Raw genomic sequence first — 16,840 nt, forward strand, 5'->3', positions numbered from 1 at the left:
CCAAAACTTCTCCACTCTCTTTACATTAGTCAATTTGGCAACCAAATGCTAAGTTCATCTTTACCCTAAGATACAGAGTAACTCTGTCTACACCCTTTTCACAGCTGCCAAGACCAGCTTGTTAATATCCATATAGAGTTTTTTCTAAATCCTGAAAATAGATATCTTGATGTTACAAAAGGGTTTCGATTTGACAACTGAGCACTTCTAGGTAGGTTGTTATAGACAAATGTCATTGACAAAGTTCATCCAAAGGCCAAAAGTTAACTTAATAAAGCAAAACAAACATTAGAAACACGTTTATGCATGATGAAATTTAATTTCTAAAAAATGCTTAGAAAAACCTAGAATCTCCCTAGGAAAGATCTACAGCCTTGCCAACTATATAAGGCATTTATCATTGTTTAACAGCAGTCTATTTATTTAACAATTTAATTAACAGTTTAATTTCAAACCAATGTAACTGTTCAACCTAGCTAAGCACCAAGTAAGCAGAGTTAAAGGTATAATAATAGCTTAACGTTTCCTCAGATGCTTCCTAGAGCGACTGTGTTTTTATAGTTTTCTGAAAAGGCAATAAAAAGCACTGCAAAATACTTCAACGTTTAGGTCAATGCTTATGTTCAGTTGGCTTGAATTTTGTGGGGTTTTTTTTTTTTTGTTTTTTTTTTTTTTTTTGCTTTCCAGTTGTTGTATTTCCTACCAGTTTTATAGAATTAAATTCTTAATTTCAGTCAATTTTAGATAAAAAGAAATGAACTAAGTAAGCAGAGAGCAAAAGGAGAAGCTGCAAATATTTCAGCCCAATTGTTCTAGTTCAGGCTTAGAGAAGGAGGTCACAGTGCTTAGTGGACTAATTATACATCTCAAGACAAACCATATGTTGTTCCATTACAACAGTACAAATGCCTTTTGTGTCACATGAAATTATCCAGATTTTTGTTTGCCTGTACAAAGACAAAGCAATTCTAATAAGTTCATAATTTAAATACTCTCTGAAATTTCCTCCACCACTAAAACAAACACAATCTATTAAAATAAGGAGTATACGTATTAAAAAGTATCAATTCAGTATGGTTCCAAATGAACTAAAATATAATAAAAATGGTATTATTAAACATCCCAAGATGTCATGTGGGCTGGGAAGTGACTCAGTGGAGGAACATTTGCCTGAGTTCAGTCCCCAGCATCACAAACAAACAGGTAACAGTGGTAGAGAATCAAATATGAAATATTATATACCATAAATACATTAAAATCACAGTGACCTTCATATCAATAGATAATACTAAAGTAGTTCTATCAACTCTAGTGTTCCCGGGCTGGAGAGAAGGCTCAGTGGTTAAGAGCACTGATTATTCTTCCAGAGGTCCTGAGTTCAATTCCCAGCAACCACATGGTGGCTCACAGCCATCTGTAATGGGATCTGATGCCCCCTTCTGGTGTGTCTGAGGAGAGCGACAGTGCACACACATTAAATAAATAAATAAATCTTGATTTTAAAAAAAAGAAACCCAAACACTAGTGTTTCTAAAGTTGGAAATAGCTTCTGAGTGCCACTGACTTCACGTGATAGCTTCTAGTCAAAGCACAGGCTGCCTGTAGAAGGTCTTTGTGAAACACAAATGAATTCTGTGATTAGATGTAGGATCAATCCCTAAAATATATCATTATGTATCAATAAATATACCCCCAAAAGTGAAACTGATATCCAGAAACATTTTTGATCCTCAAACACATGAATTCAAAACAATTCCCAAGCAGATCATATAGGAGATATTAGGCCTGATTTTACCAAAGTAACTTCTCCATCGCCGTCCCTCTACTGTGGGCACTCTATAGTTTTTTACATCCGACTATAATCAAGACAGAATTAAATCACAGATATAAATATTCATGTGTAGAGCCTTTTTCCTCCTCACCTTTAAGTTATTTCGATAATTCCATGGCTTCAATTCAATGGATTCTCAACCCTATGATTATACATAAAGGAAGGAAACAGATAATGTTAAATCCAGACAGTTACTGGATCTGAATACGTGTATAGGAATTCTGTCCATGTTCTTATTTGTCTCAATGGTTGAAATCCTTGTCTGGTAACTCAGCATCTCCCTGTCAGTGTCACGTCTCCTCTGCACAATCTCAGCGGATAGCTCCCCTGTCCTCAGTAACACCCATTTACAGCCTCAGCACTCCACCTTTCCTCAGACACACCAATCTTACTTTTAGCTTTTGCTGTTTCCCTGGTTGGAAGATACTCTAGATTTTTAAATGACTCTCATCTCATTCAACTTTCTACTCAAATTCTGTATCCTCAGACCTTTGGCCAACTTGGCAAATGAGTCCTCTTTGACACTTTCTTAGCCTTTTGTCATGTTTCATGGCATGTAACACATTATTCTACAGAATAATAAACACAGTCAACATGTCTGTCTCTATCTACAAAATAAAAAGCCAAATCTTCAACTTGACACTTAGAATTCTTCCAATTATTTTCTTTCTGCTAATTAGACTTCTTTAAATTCGTTAAATCAAACTCACTCTCCACATTTTTCTCCACAGATTTCCCAATTTCCTCTCTGGCCTTTGGGGAGGATATCACCACGTGCTCAACTCTATGCACATTTCAAGAGTGTGCTGCCATCCTGGCTAACATTCCTGATCTTACTGCTCCAAACTGCCACAACCTTTAATCTGTGTGACTCTACAGGCACATTATCTTGATTTCTTTCTAAATTTCATCAGTTAATTAGCATACACTTTGAACACAAGGTCTACATTCAATTTACTGTTTAGACCACAGAATCACACAAAAGAAAAATGTAAATAATTAGTTGTACACTTTGTTTTATTACAAGTTGTTATATAAAACTGCTAAATTAAGAGGAAGGCAGAAGTCTCTCCTCCAGCCGAGCAAGATGCCCAAAGGGAAGAAGGCCAAGGGGAAGAAGGTGGCCCCAGCCCCCACCGTCGTCAAGAAGCAAGAGGCCAAAAAGGTGGTCAATCCTTTGTTTGAGAAAAGGCCCAAGAACTTCAGCATTGGGCAGGATATCCAGCCCAAAAGAGATCTAACACACTTCGTCAAATGGCCCCGATACATCAGGCTACAGTGGCAAAGAGCCATCCTCTAAAAGCGGCTCAAAGTACCTCCTGCCATTAACCAGTTCACCCAGGCCCTGGACAGGCTAACAGCTACCCAGCTGCTTAAGCTTGCCCACAAGTACAGGCCAGAGACAAAGCAAGAGAAGAAGCAAAGGCTTCTGACCCGTGCTGAGAAGAAACCTGCTGTCAAAGGGGATGTCCCAACTAAAAGACCACCTGTCCTCCGAGCAGGAGTCAATACAGTCACCACCTTGGTGGAGAACAAGAAGGCTCAGCTGGTGGTGACTTGCCATGATGTAGACCCCATTGAGCTGGTGGTTTTCCTGCCTGCCCTGTGTTGAAAGATGGGGGTACCCTACTGCATCATCAAGGGAAAGGCCAGGCTGGGGCGCCTGGTCCACAGGAAGACATGCACCACTGTTGCCTTCATACAAGTTAACTCAGAAGACAAGGGTGCTCTGGCTAAGCTGGTAGAAGCTATTAGGACCAATTATAATGACAGATATGACGAGATCCGCCACCACTGGGGAGGCAACGTTCTAGGTCCTAAGTCTGTGGCTTGAATTGCCAAGCTAGAAAAGGCAAAGGCTAAAGAACTCACCACTAAACTGGGTTAAATGTACACTTAAGTGTTCTGTACATAAATATAATTACAAAATTAAAAAAAAAGAGAGAAAGGCAGAAAAGAACTCAGGATATAATTCCAGAACAATAAAACAACACTTGTCTTCTTTGTTGTTATTTAAGGAATATATCGCATTTGTTTCCCAGCTTCTTGCTCCTTTCTTTAAGTTTTTTATTTAGTTGCTTAAATTGTCTCATCTTTTCCACTTTCAAGTGATGGTTCTTAATAACTCTTTTAACCCTTCCAAGATGCCAAGTCTTAATACATAAACTTGGGAGGAAAACCTAAGGAGATTATAGCATGAACCTAGTCCAATGCCTGGCATCTGTGAGTCTCTCAGTGAATGGTACAACTGGACTGCCTGGCTTACTCCACAAAACATGAAGAGCTCTATCTGCATTATTAAAAAAAAAATTTTAAGACTACAAAAGAATTCCAAATCACACTATAAACTCCTATAAGCCAGAGTGTAAATTCAGCTTATATGGACAGTTAAAACTTTAAAAAACTACTATTCTTGCATTCTCTCTGGATGCTGCCTACTTGGTTATGACTAAGACAGAGAGTTCTTAACAAGGAGTTAATGACAATTTGCTTTGAACAACCCATTATTTGAGAGTTGTTTCCTTCAGATCACTATCATCCAAACTTTACTGTTTACTGAGCAGAGAATTTTTACTTCAGCATCTCTCAGAGCACCATCCACGACCCTGCAGCTCACAAACGCCAAGTTACCTTACTCTACAAAGAACCTCCACACACCCATAATATCAGCAACTCAGGAGGCTGAAGCAGGATGACCTCAAGTTCAAGGACAGCCTGGACTACGAGGCTATCTTATAAAGCTTTAGGTCACCAAAGACAAATGTAAGTTACTCACTGTATCTTGTCACTATGCAGGAGCGCTTATTATCAGTCAATCTGGACAATCTGAGGCCTTGATTAAGATGGGCTGACCTTACAAAGCAATACAAAAGCACCCCAATCACCTCAGCTCTAGACTGGACTTCTGTGGCTGGGAGCTGTACTGGGAGCTGAAGCATCATTGCTGCAATCAGACAGACCTAAAAGTAAAATGTGTTAGGCACACATTAAACATTCAGTTAAAACACTGGCATCATCCACTGGCATCCTTATAAATACTGCACAGCAATTAACTTATTTGTGATCAGAATTTGTTTTACAAAGCTATCTGGAGTTATATGAATTATCTATTGATTACACAGGTAAATGCTTCTAAAGAAATCAAAAACCACTTATATAGAATGAAGAAAACAATTTTATAAAACCATATAATGTATGAGAAACTTCAAAAGACAGCCAACCTGAGCTGACAGATAAAAACTGGTCAAATGTCTAAAACCAAATGTTAGTAACCTGTGGTCTCCCAAAGCAGAGCTGCAAACTAGAACTCGTACTTCTTGCACCTTCAATCCTGGTAACTCATGTGACTGCTTGCGGTATGAGACATAACTCTCAAATTTCATCTGATAAAGCTTAATGAGCTATTCCTGCTTCTAATGTATCTAATAACACATGGAGAATGTCACTACATAAAAGAGCTCAGCTAAGTACAAAGGTTCCAAAAAGTACTTTCAATCTAATCGGGAGACAGAGAATTGCAAGACATCATGCTAGACAACGACATGCAAGAAATGGGTTTCTAGTCTCAAAATGGACTAGAAAGAACATTTTTATTGTTAACAAATAGAACCAAATATCACATTAATAAAATAATGCAGTCCTGGAGAGACAGCTCAGCGGTTAAGAGCACTGGCTGCTCTTCCAGAGGTCCTGAGTTCAAATCCCAGCAACCACATGGTGGCTCACAACCATCTGTAATAGGATCTGATGCCCTCTTCTGGTGTGTCTAAAGACAGCTAGTATACTTATAATAAATCTTTTTTAAAAAATGCAAAATTGGCTGAGTGGGATTTAGCCCAAGAGCACAGGATTGATTCAATTAGAAAAATGTATTAATATATATTGTCCTCTTAAGTTTAACAGGGTAAACACAGTCTTTTCCATGTACACTGAGACAGACTATGATGACAAAATTGAACATTCATTCAAAAATAAATACTCAAACAGAAGTATAAGTGAAAGTGTCTTAGTATAAGATGTATGTGTTCTTTATCGTACTTAATATCTATCTTATTTAATAAAGAAATAACAGGCATTTCCACTAATATTGAGAATAAGGCAAAAACTTCAGCCATCACCACTATTATTCAGCATTATACTATAAGTCTTGACCAATCCAACCAGTTAAGAGAGATCAGAACTTTCATGCCCCACCTCCAAGAGAATCAAAATAAAAAGAATTCACTGAAGTAGCAAGATACAAAATATTCAAATATCGGCCTGCATATATAACAATAATCAGTAGACCAAATGACAGAAAAAATCTTATTAGTAATAACAAGATTAAATAGTAATAAAATAAGCAATGTATAAATGCACACTGTAGCATTCTTTGCAACCATAAAACACCGGAAACCATCTGTCTATACATACAAAAATAATTAAACTATATCTAAACAAGGTAAGTCCAACTTTTGACACCTTGAAATGTTGCCATTCACAAGGTTCATACTTAAGAACCTTGTAACTAAGTTTAAAAGAAAAAAAAGTGTCTTGGTGTCCTAAGTTTACAGTTTTGTGTTGGGCACAAGCCATAGGCTGGACAGGTCTGAAACTTTGCAATGCTCACTGAAAAACCAAAGTCTAACAAGCTACATTTTGTTACCTCTATCTAAGAACAAAGGGGAAAAGAAAAAACACCCAGGAAACAAGATATATGGTTCATCTGAAATGGAGGGGGACCAGGAGAAAAGGAAGAAAATGGGAACCAAGAGGTACTGACACCTCTAGTTATAGTTTTAAAACTAACTCTGACTCTTGGAGCTATAATGCTCTCATATTCTTGAGAATAATTTTACTGAAAAGTATAACTAACCAGGCTGGAGTGGAAACTGAAAAACCGAAATACTAAGAAACCAATCTGTTGTGAGCAGATAACTAAGAAAGCAGGGAGGAAAAGGAAACCAGACAGAGTAGTACACAGGCGGGCACACAGCAGGTGTCACCCCACCCGTGGGAGAAACAGGAGGAACAGCACTTCAAGGTCACTCTGCTGTGCACAGAGTTTGAGGACACCTAAGGGTTAAATGAAAATTTGTTTAAAAGGAAAGAAAAAAAATATGGATATTGGGAAATACATTTCAAACTGCCACAGGAAGGTTGTAAGAAAGGAAAATGCTAACACGAACCCTCTGGTGAACTTTTAATATGTCTGCATACATGTGTTTTACTTTTCTAGCTTTGTACGGAGGGGTCTAGAAAGACTAAGTACACCTGTGCCCAGTCTTGGTCTCTAAACAGCATTCTCCAATGAAAAGAATAGGGATTCTGAGACAAACATTCCACTCTAAGGATGAGTCAAGAAAAAGAGACGACAATATCATCTGGTGTCAGGAAGTAAGGAAAATTTCCAAAAAGAATGGGAACATATTGAAAGAAAACAGGTGTCAACCTGAAGGAGCCACTAGTTGCTAACCCTGGCTTACACTGAGGAACAGCAACAAAATGGCAGCAGTGGATTTAAGAAAACAGACTAACAGGAGCGTTCCCTTAACAAAATATACAAATAAGTAAGTAAGTGGGGGAAAGACCTTAAAGTTACTCAGAACTGAAATTCAGAATGGAAACGGGTGGGGAGATGCACAGTGGGCTCAAAGTGCTCGATGTACAAACCTGAGGTCCCATCCCAGCACCCACATAAAAAGCTCAGTATGGTCACGCTGAGTGGGGAGAGACAAGGGTTGCTGAAGCATCCTGGCCTCAAGGCCAGCTTCAAGTTCAGTAAGAAGGCACTGGTCTCAAAGGAATGACGTGCAGGGTGAGTGAGCAGAATGCCTGATACCCTCCTTTGGGTTTTCTGAGAATGCACACAAGCTGACACACACCCGTGTTCACACAACATCCATACACTCACACAACTGGCAAGGTGAGGCATCAGCACCTCAAGTCTAAGGCCAGTTTTGGCTACACCTTGAGCTCCTGTAGATACTTAGTGAGGCCTTTGTCTCCAAAGGGGGTCACAGATAGAGGAGAACAGAAAATGGGATCATCACATAAACATCACAAACATTACAGACCAAACCCACTTGATAAATGCTAAAATTAGAGGGTAAATTTTTGAGAAAAAAAAATGGATCAAGATTGGTCTTCCAGATTTTCCCACAATATACTTACCAACTAAAAGTGAAAAAACAGTAACTTCACAGTGGGAAAATTCAGCATACAAACACAAAGAGACCAAGGAACTATGACAAATGAGATACATTGTTTTCATGGTATTTTTGCCAAAAATGTGTAGGCCTGGACTAATCATGAAAACACAAATGAAGAGAATGACGGTGGAGGCTTGACTATGAATGGCCTCCATAGGCTCATGTATTTGAATGTCTAGTCACTAGGGAGAAGAATTAGGACGTTTGGCCTTGTTGGAGGAAGTGTGTCACTCACTGGGTTTGGGTTTCAAAAGCCCAAGCCAGACCCAGTATGCTCAAGCTAGCACACCTGAGCGCACACAGGCTCCCGTGCTCACTCTCTCTCTCCTTCCTCCCTCCTTCCCTCCCTTCCACCACCCCCCTCACACACACACACACACACACACACACACACACACACAGAGTAAGCATCCATTTTCTGCTAGTGGCATAGCTCCAGTGGTAGTCTGTAATTCTGACTTTACAAAGCCATCAAGTAAGTGCCTACCCACTCTCACAAAAAGGGATACACCTTTTCTGATCTTTATAGAAATTTAACTTTTTCCCCCTTTTTTCTTCATTCCTTTTTTTGTTTGTTTGTTTGTTTGTTGGTTTGTTTTTTCCAGGTAGGTTTTCTCTGTATATCCCTGGCTGTCCTAAAACTCACTCTGTAGCTAGCTGGCCCTCAATCTGAGAGATGTGCCTGCCTCTGCCTCCTGAGTGCTGGAATTAAGACATGCACCCCAACTGCCTGGCTAAACTTAACCATTTTTAACACTGTCTTTAAAACAGAATAACAAATTACTATTACAAATTACCACTAATGTTCAGGCCCTCTTAGGCCAGTTATATAGTAGGCCAAATGTCTCATATTACTTCTCAGACGCATTCTCTATAATCAGGCAGAGGTATTCACTAGCTAATAAACTACTAATTAGCAGTCATTAAAATATATATATGTAGATATATATATATGCTTCAAGTTTATAAGTCAATTACAATGGTTTGAGATTCTTTAGCTTTTACTACATAAAAATCACTTGATTTCTATAAACTGAAGAAAGTAACATATTCAAAGGGAAGCCAAATAAAAAACTTAATGTGGAAGAATTTAATAAGGAGAATTCTGTGTCCTACAAAACTTAAATGCAATCAGGGTCTTTTTAGAACCCAGGGAAAATAGAGCCACAGGTACTTGCTCTGCTTGAATCCCCCAAAATAAGAAACAAAAGACTCTGGACAACACTGAAAAAAAGCAAAATCCCAGTAGTCATAGTCCCTAACCACTGAGTCTAAAGACTCTAAAGCTTAATATTAAACATCTATGAGATGTGAGCTATTGGACAGATATCAGAGATTTTCAAATTAACATATAATATACCACAGGAGCTCTGAAGGTAAGCTGAAGAAAAACAGACATCACAAAGCAGACACAAACAGGACATATGTGGCATATCATATTGAATATGAATTTAAATTCTCCTTTTATTGAAGTAAGTATATTATGGAATCTAAAGCAAAATTCACTTAAACAATACACACAAGACTTACAGATTTTTAAAATAACAATGTGATACTTCATTCAATCAGGTGTGACAATTCACACAAGTAATTCCAGCACTTGAGAGGTGAAGAGTTCAAAGTCATCCTCAGCCTCACAGTGAGTTCAAGGCCAGCCTAGGCTATATGAGATCTCAGCTCAAAACACTTTTATAAAATATTAAAAATGTGAGTCTTCAAAGAAATGTCTTATGAGTTCTCTGTAGGGCTGAAGAGATGGCTCAGCAGCTAAGAGTGCTGATTGCTCTTCTAGAGGTCCTGAGTTCAAATCCCAGCAACCACATGGTGGCTCACAACCATCTGTAATAAGACCTGACACCCTCTTCTGGTGTGTCCGATGACAGCTACAGTGTACTCGTGTAAATAAAATAAATAAATCTTTTAAAAAAAGAGTTCTCTGTAGCAATACTTTAATAAAAACATTCTGAGGAACACTACAAATGGAGTGGAGGAAGTATGAGGTGATGCAGAATACTGTGGGTAGAAAGCAGCAGCCTGGGTCGTGCTTTCATCTAACTTTGCTTGATTTCTCTGCAGTGTTTTATGGCTGACACTCCAGAGCCTGGAAACCATTATAATGACTGGTGGCTCTATTTCCCTGAGAATTTTTTCATTCATTTAAGTGTGAAGGACAAGAAGGCTTGTTTTAAAGTCACAATTCAGGATTAATCTTCATGGCAAACTGACTAATTTACAATTTAAGAAATAGAGCAGTTCTGTTAATTAACTCTATATATTTAGAGTTGTTTAGAGTTGAAAGTAATATCCAAAACATAGAAGTTTCCCTGTCAAAACAACTTAATTGTCTTCTATGACAGTCTTCCTAAAACAAAGCAAAAACGCCTTTCCTTACATCCCAGTAAAGACGATAATGAATCAAAATGGCTTTCCATATAACATATTCGAAGTATATTCCTTTTCATAAACAGAATAGCCAGATAAAAAGAAATAATACTTCTGTCTTTATATCAACAACTATATGGTAACTGTTTTGATAGCTGTTTATCTTGGTAGAATAATAAATTGAGTTTCTATTGCTTAATAAAATAAATGCCATCAGTCTGGAATTCAGAAGTAGAAAGCTTTGACCAATTACAGTTAGATCTGAATTACAATTCATAAAGAGAAAATGTGGTAAGTTAACCTAACAGATAGTCAACAACAGTCATCCCGACCACCATAACCAATCTTTAAAATATGAAATAAAATCAACTATTTAGAAAAGCCTTTTTCTTCTCCCCCACTGTGTTACAGAAAAACTAATGCAATAGAAAGTGTAGGATTCTCAAAACTACATTACTCTCTGAAAAGGAAACTAGCTGTAAATAAATGTTAAATTATTCAGTTGATGGCTAGCTGGGTTCCAGCATGTCAGCAGTGAAGCTAACCAAGGCCCAACAACACTACAGTGTTTGCTACTTACTGTAACTAATTCCAAGATTTCCTTCCAAGATCCAACAACTTACCTGTTACTTGGTTTTACAGATATGAACTGCTTTTTTATCTTAGTAATTGATAACTGAACAATTACTAAGTTACCCAAAACCATATCAAATAAACCCCCTCAAAATTCACAGGCAGAAATCCAGTAGAAAAAGAGCTCATGGTAAGCACAGTTTAATACAGACAGATACAGATCATCATACAAAATGTTTAAATACATTCTTGTTCCTATACGAATTAACATGCACACAATATTTCCTTGCTCCATCTCCTAAGAGGCCCTAGAAGCAATGGCATGCAATGTTCTCAGCAATGAGAACACACACCATCCAAACACTAGTTTCTAATAGCATTTTCCAATAAAAAGAATAGTCACTTCAGGAGAATGGATAGTTCAAAAACCAGGGAAAGTAATACCCTAGACGATCTAGGTGTATCTGGTAGAAGAGAAATTAAAACCAAATGAACAACCTCAAAAAGTGCTTTAAAAAAAAAAAAAAAAAAGACAATCTGCACGATGAAAAGGTATTTCAAGAGATCAATTTAAAAGGCCAGAAGATCAACTAATAAAAACACTGTTGAATTATAACCCAAAATGCAAAACATGTTTTCATTTGTCAAAACAGACAGTCTGGAGCAACTGTTCAGCTGTTAAAGAGCACACATTGCTCTCACACAGGTCTGGAGACTGGTCCCCAACACCCATGTCAGACTGACTACAACCACCTGTAACTCCAACTCTAGGGAGCCTGACATCCATGGGCACCTGTGCTGCACTTATGTGCACATACCAACACACACACACACACACACACACACACACACACACACACACAGAGTTTAAAATACTAATATAAATTTGATAGAAGTGACTAAATCAGCAAACAAGAAGAAACTATTTCCCTTACAGTTTATTTCCAAAAAATTTATAAGAACACTCCTCTCCTTTAGGGAGTAAAACATAATTCTCCACTTTCTATCTTTGCACCAATTAAAGAAATTTTCTTTTATAAAAAGCAATATTCAAAGGGAAGGGCTCAAAAAGAGTAACTCCACAGCAAACAAATCTGACAAAGCAAGACTGACTGTCATAAAGGTTACCATCAGCAGTTACTCCTCCCCATGCTGATCTCGACAAAACACTAGATAAATCCCCACAGATATAAGTAGATACAAGATACCTTTAAATAATCATCTGCAAAACTATCAACTCATTAAAAGCAAGGAAAGCAGGCCAGGCAGTGGTGGAGCATGCCTTTAATCCCAGCACTTGGAAGGCAGATGCAGATGGATCTCTATAACGCAAATAATTGTGTCACACTAATGATATATGCTAACAGGGAAAGAGAATATTCAGCTACCTCTATATCATCCTTTTAGTAATTCTGTAAGTCAAGCCAAGGGTTCATTATAAATAATCTAAAAACATTACACTATTTATAAACCATTAGTATTTTATTAATGTGAACTGAGAAACCAGCAATTTAGTTTACAATTTAGGTATTACTATTTTAACTATAACAACAGGGCTGGAGACATGGCTCAGCGGTTAAGAGCACTGACTGCTCTTCCAGAGGTCCTGAGTTCAATTCCCAGCAACCACATGGTGGCTCACAACCATCTGTAAAGGAATCTGTGCCCTCTTCTCATGTGTCTGAAGACAGCTTCAGGGTACTCATATAAACAAAATAAACAAATTATTTTTAAAAATAATAAGTATAACAATTCAAACTCAAAAATCCTTTTTAAAAAATCCAAAAACAAAAAAAAAATCTATAAGCTGAAATCTTTAATACCAGCAATTTAGAAAAATGAATAAGGATTTAGATGTTCGATTTGGAGCCACAACATGTACACCTACACACACACACACACACACACACACACAAACACAATAAAGATATGAATGAATTATTAATAAATCAGGAGCTAGAAAGATGGCTCACTATTTAGAACACTTGCTGCTCTTGCAAAAGACCTAGCACATATTGTACACACAATACAGACAAACAGGTATACACATATATACAAATATAAAGAAAAAGGGTGATTTAAAAAAAAAAAAAAAACTTTTAAGGACCAATGGAGGCCAGCTTGGTTGAACATAGTTTCATGGAACTTAATTCAAGGTAAGGCTGAAGAATTACAACTGTTAAGGAATTTTCTTTTTACTCTAAAAGCCAACAAAGTCACAAAAGGGCTAGGGCAAGGGAGTGACAATCAGTATGTTCATAATAAATCAATGTTCTTGGATGGATAAAGGATTAAAAACAGGCCAATGCCAGACAAAGAGATGCTATAAACAAGTCTCAGGCAAGGTGTGTAGTGTAATGCTAAATACTGGCTAAGGTTGCTTCAGGGAAGAGGAAGGAGACCCTCACAAGTGATGCTCTGTAACCTTGCCCCCACCCAGTTATCCCTGACTGGTGAATAAAGATGCTTGCAGCCTAGAGCTGAGCAGAAGAGAGGCAGGCAGGGTTTTGGTTCCTAGGCTTGAGGGTCTGAGGCAGGAGACCACAGGGAAGAGAAGAAGAGAAGGTGGAGAGAGATCTTTACACCATGGGGTAAATGATTCTGAGAATTGGCTCTGAGGGCTGGCCAGTTAAAGTAAGAGAGGCCCAGAAGGAATATGGCAAGTCATATCTTAGGGTTATCGATGAGGTAATAATACTAATACCTTAGAGGGGAGATATCTGTCCAGTTCTAATGCTGCTTAAAGGCTTAGTATAAATATAAAACCTGTGTATTTTATCTAAGAACTGAATTATCCAAGGCGGGTAGAAACTCCCCATTAAATATTTTCAACAATAGGTGATAGTATGCAAGCTAAAGCAATGCGTGGAAGTAGGAAAACATGGTTAAGAGCCATTATAAAGAAAAATAATATCTACTGACACGTATGACATTGTCAAGGAGGAGCTGTATGGGTTGTTCTACATTTTCAAGATCTTATATGTCAGATAATGTCATCACTCACTGAAAAGAGAAACAGGGAAAAGAAAAGCAATGTTTGGCAGGTGGGAGAAGAAGGACGAGAACTGAGTCTAGTTCTGGATATAACAGCTTGGAAACATCTCTAAGTCTCAAGGAAAGGCATCGACCAGATAGCAAGGAGTACAGACCTACAGCTCAAAGGACACAAAGAACCTACACGCCCTTAGCAAAGCTGTCCTAGAAAAAGAGTTAGCAGCATAATAATCCCAAACATCCAAGAAAATCATTAGACTTTGACCATCTGGATTTAGTTAGAAAGCCGAGAGAGAGCACAGCTATATTTTGTCAGCTAAAACAAAGTTGCTAAATACCATGGGGAAACAGAAAATTTTCACATCTTGGTTCAGTAATATACTAATTATGTAACAAATCACAGCATTTCACAGTGTTTACCAGGTTAGAAAATACTGTTAGAAATGCTCTAAATCTGTGCTGTCCTAAAAGGCAGGCACCCACACAAGTGACCACTGGGCACTGACATATGGTTGGTACAACTGAGAGAATTTTAAACAGCCACAAGGTTAGAGGCTATGGTATTAGAATGAAGAGGTTTAGGGCTTCCTAGTGTTAATCAATTTGATCCTCAACTATATTTTGAATTAACTGGGAGGGGACCTTGAAACCTAGGGGTGGGGGTGGGATACAGGGAATAGAAGAAATGTTCATTCCATCTTCTTATTATATAGTTGGTAATTTTATTTCAAAACCATTTAATATAAGTCCAGAGAGAGCGATAGCTCAGCAGGCAGACTTCTGTTTCATAGCCTTTTTATACAACCCCAAAGTAGCACTGCTACCAGTCTGACTTCCAGACCTCACCGTGCTCTGCAGTCCCTAGAGTAACTCAGTTCTCAATATCCAGCAGCAGTGTTAGCTTCCACCCAAGGCTATGAGCATTTAAGTACTTCGATAAATTTATTTCTCCCTCTATCCCAAATGATTATACTGAAATTCATGGTTCCAAACTCACTATGTCAAAGCTAGTCAGTCTCCAATCTTATAGGTGATAATGCATACAATCCAATCCAGAGAAGCCCTATCAGCTACCAATCATTACAATATGACATTCAAGGAGGTATTCATCCACTAAAGAGTAATAAAAGACCCTTTCCTTAATGTCTAAGATATAATCGAATAAGATACTTCCAACTTATTCCACAACTTTACAGTGGAAGTTTCCTAGAAGCTATCTATAGTCACACAGCTAAGGTCAAATTCTGGCACCACCAGGATTATTTTAAGCAAATTATCTTGGCTCTATTGGCCATTTAGTTTCAGTAAACTTCATCTACAACAGTAGCTCTCAACCTTCCTAAAGCTGTGACCCTTTAACAGAGTTCTGCATGTTGTAGTGACCCCCAACATAAAATTATTTTCATTGCCACTTCAGAACTGTAACTTTGCTACTGGTATGAATCATCATACAAATATCTGTGCTCAGAAGGTCTTAGTCCACCCCTGTGAAAGGCTCCTGGGACCCCCCCACCCCCAAAGAGGTCATGACCTACAGGTTGAGAACTACTGATCTACACACGATGGGGAGGAGGCAGCATCTTTATAAGGTTGCTAGAAGGATGAATTAATCATGAAAAACACTTAGCTCCATGTACATAGCAAGCAAATAAATGTACCTGTCTCTGTGGTGCTACCCAGAATCTAGCTTCTACATTTGCTTTCATCTTACAAGCATAGCTTAGCACTGACTGCTCTACCAAGTGAGGCTGCTACACTGAGAGAAAAATCACTTCACTGTTGGAAGAGAAGAAATTAGTTACTTTAGATAACTTACAATGAGCTGTGCGGGTAACACTGTATGAAATGAGCTTCAAAACGTTACAATTTCAACTTCCGAACGCTTCACAACCAAATCAGTAAGTATGTGCTCCAAGACTTACATAAAGCTTGGAAAGATCCTCATTTACAAGAAAGAAACGATAAATATAGAATGAAGAGAAAGGGGTGTCAAAAATGCTGAAGCCATAATGGACTACATAAAACATCTCTGCCCTTCCGTAGGGAACCCCAGGGCAGCCATCTCCAGTTAATGAAAGCAAAGGCCAACCGGCATTCCAATGCTTTATTCTGAGTTGTGCCCAGTGAGCTGGTGATAGCATGCATTAAATAAGGATAAACGCAACTGCTTAGAAAGTCTCTATATTGGCAAAGCAATGGGCACAGCCAGCTATTCCCTAAAAAGAAACCTCAAAACCACAAATCAGGAACTGACTTGGTTCCTTCTATAGGTCCAGGAAGGAATTTAGAAACCTTGCCATTTTGAAGTAGTGAGATTTCAGGACCAGGCTGTAATCCCTGCACTCTAACCTGTACAGCATCCAAGGAAGCCATGGGCAACTTGAGGAAACAACAGCTCCGTGAATAAATTGTTTCCATTAACTTCAACAAGACACTAGACTATAGTTCTTAATCTTGCTGGACCATTACACATGTCCTTTAAGAATCTGATAAAAGAACGAATTTACCCAGAACACACACACATACAAACTTTGCACATAATTTCAGGAGTAAAGATTAAAAAAAAAAAAAAACCTGAAAAAAAAAAATCACTGCTACCTGGACTGAGAGCCCCAAACCAGGATTAAGGCAAGCATAATCCAAGAAAAGTAACATCTTGTCAAACAGGAAACAGAATAGCTCAGGCAGAGCCTTTAAATCAGAAAATTGTAGTGGAAATATGCTGTTTTCCTATATATTGTTAGAATTTGCAGTTAGAGGACAGTGTTGGTCACCATGAACAAGAAAAGCAAAACTGAAAAGTAAAAGCAAATAAAAATAGAATAGAAGAAAAGAGCACACAGTCTTGATACTTGCTCTGAAGGAGCAG

At 38.1% G+C, this 16,840-nt stretch overlaps 1 protein-coding gene and 1 pseudogene across 7 annotated transcripts in view; one reads left to right on the forward strand and one right to left on the reverse strand.

The window, feature by feature from the left end:
- Positions 1 to 16,840, reverse strand: part of ARFIP1 (ARF interacting protein 1) — a 79,564-nt gene that overhangs the window by 61,651 nt on the left and 1,073 nt on the right. The window lies entirely within an intron of this gene.
- Positions 2,916 to 3,719, forward strand: LOC308419770 (large ribosomal subunit protein eL8-like; annotated as a pseudogene). Its single transcript has one exon. The product of its transcript is annotated as a large ribosomal subunit protein eL8-like (transcript).

The sequence above is a fragment of the Micromys minutus genome, assembly GCF_963924665.1.
Source record: "Micromys minutus genome assembly, chromosome: 4".
Classification (NCBI taxonomy): domain Eukaryota; kingdom Metazoa; phylum Chordata; class Mammalia; order Rodentia; family Muridae; genus Micromys; species Micromys minutus.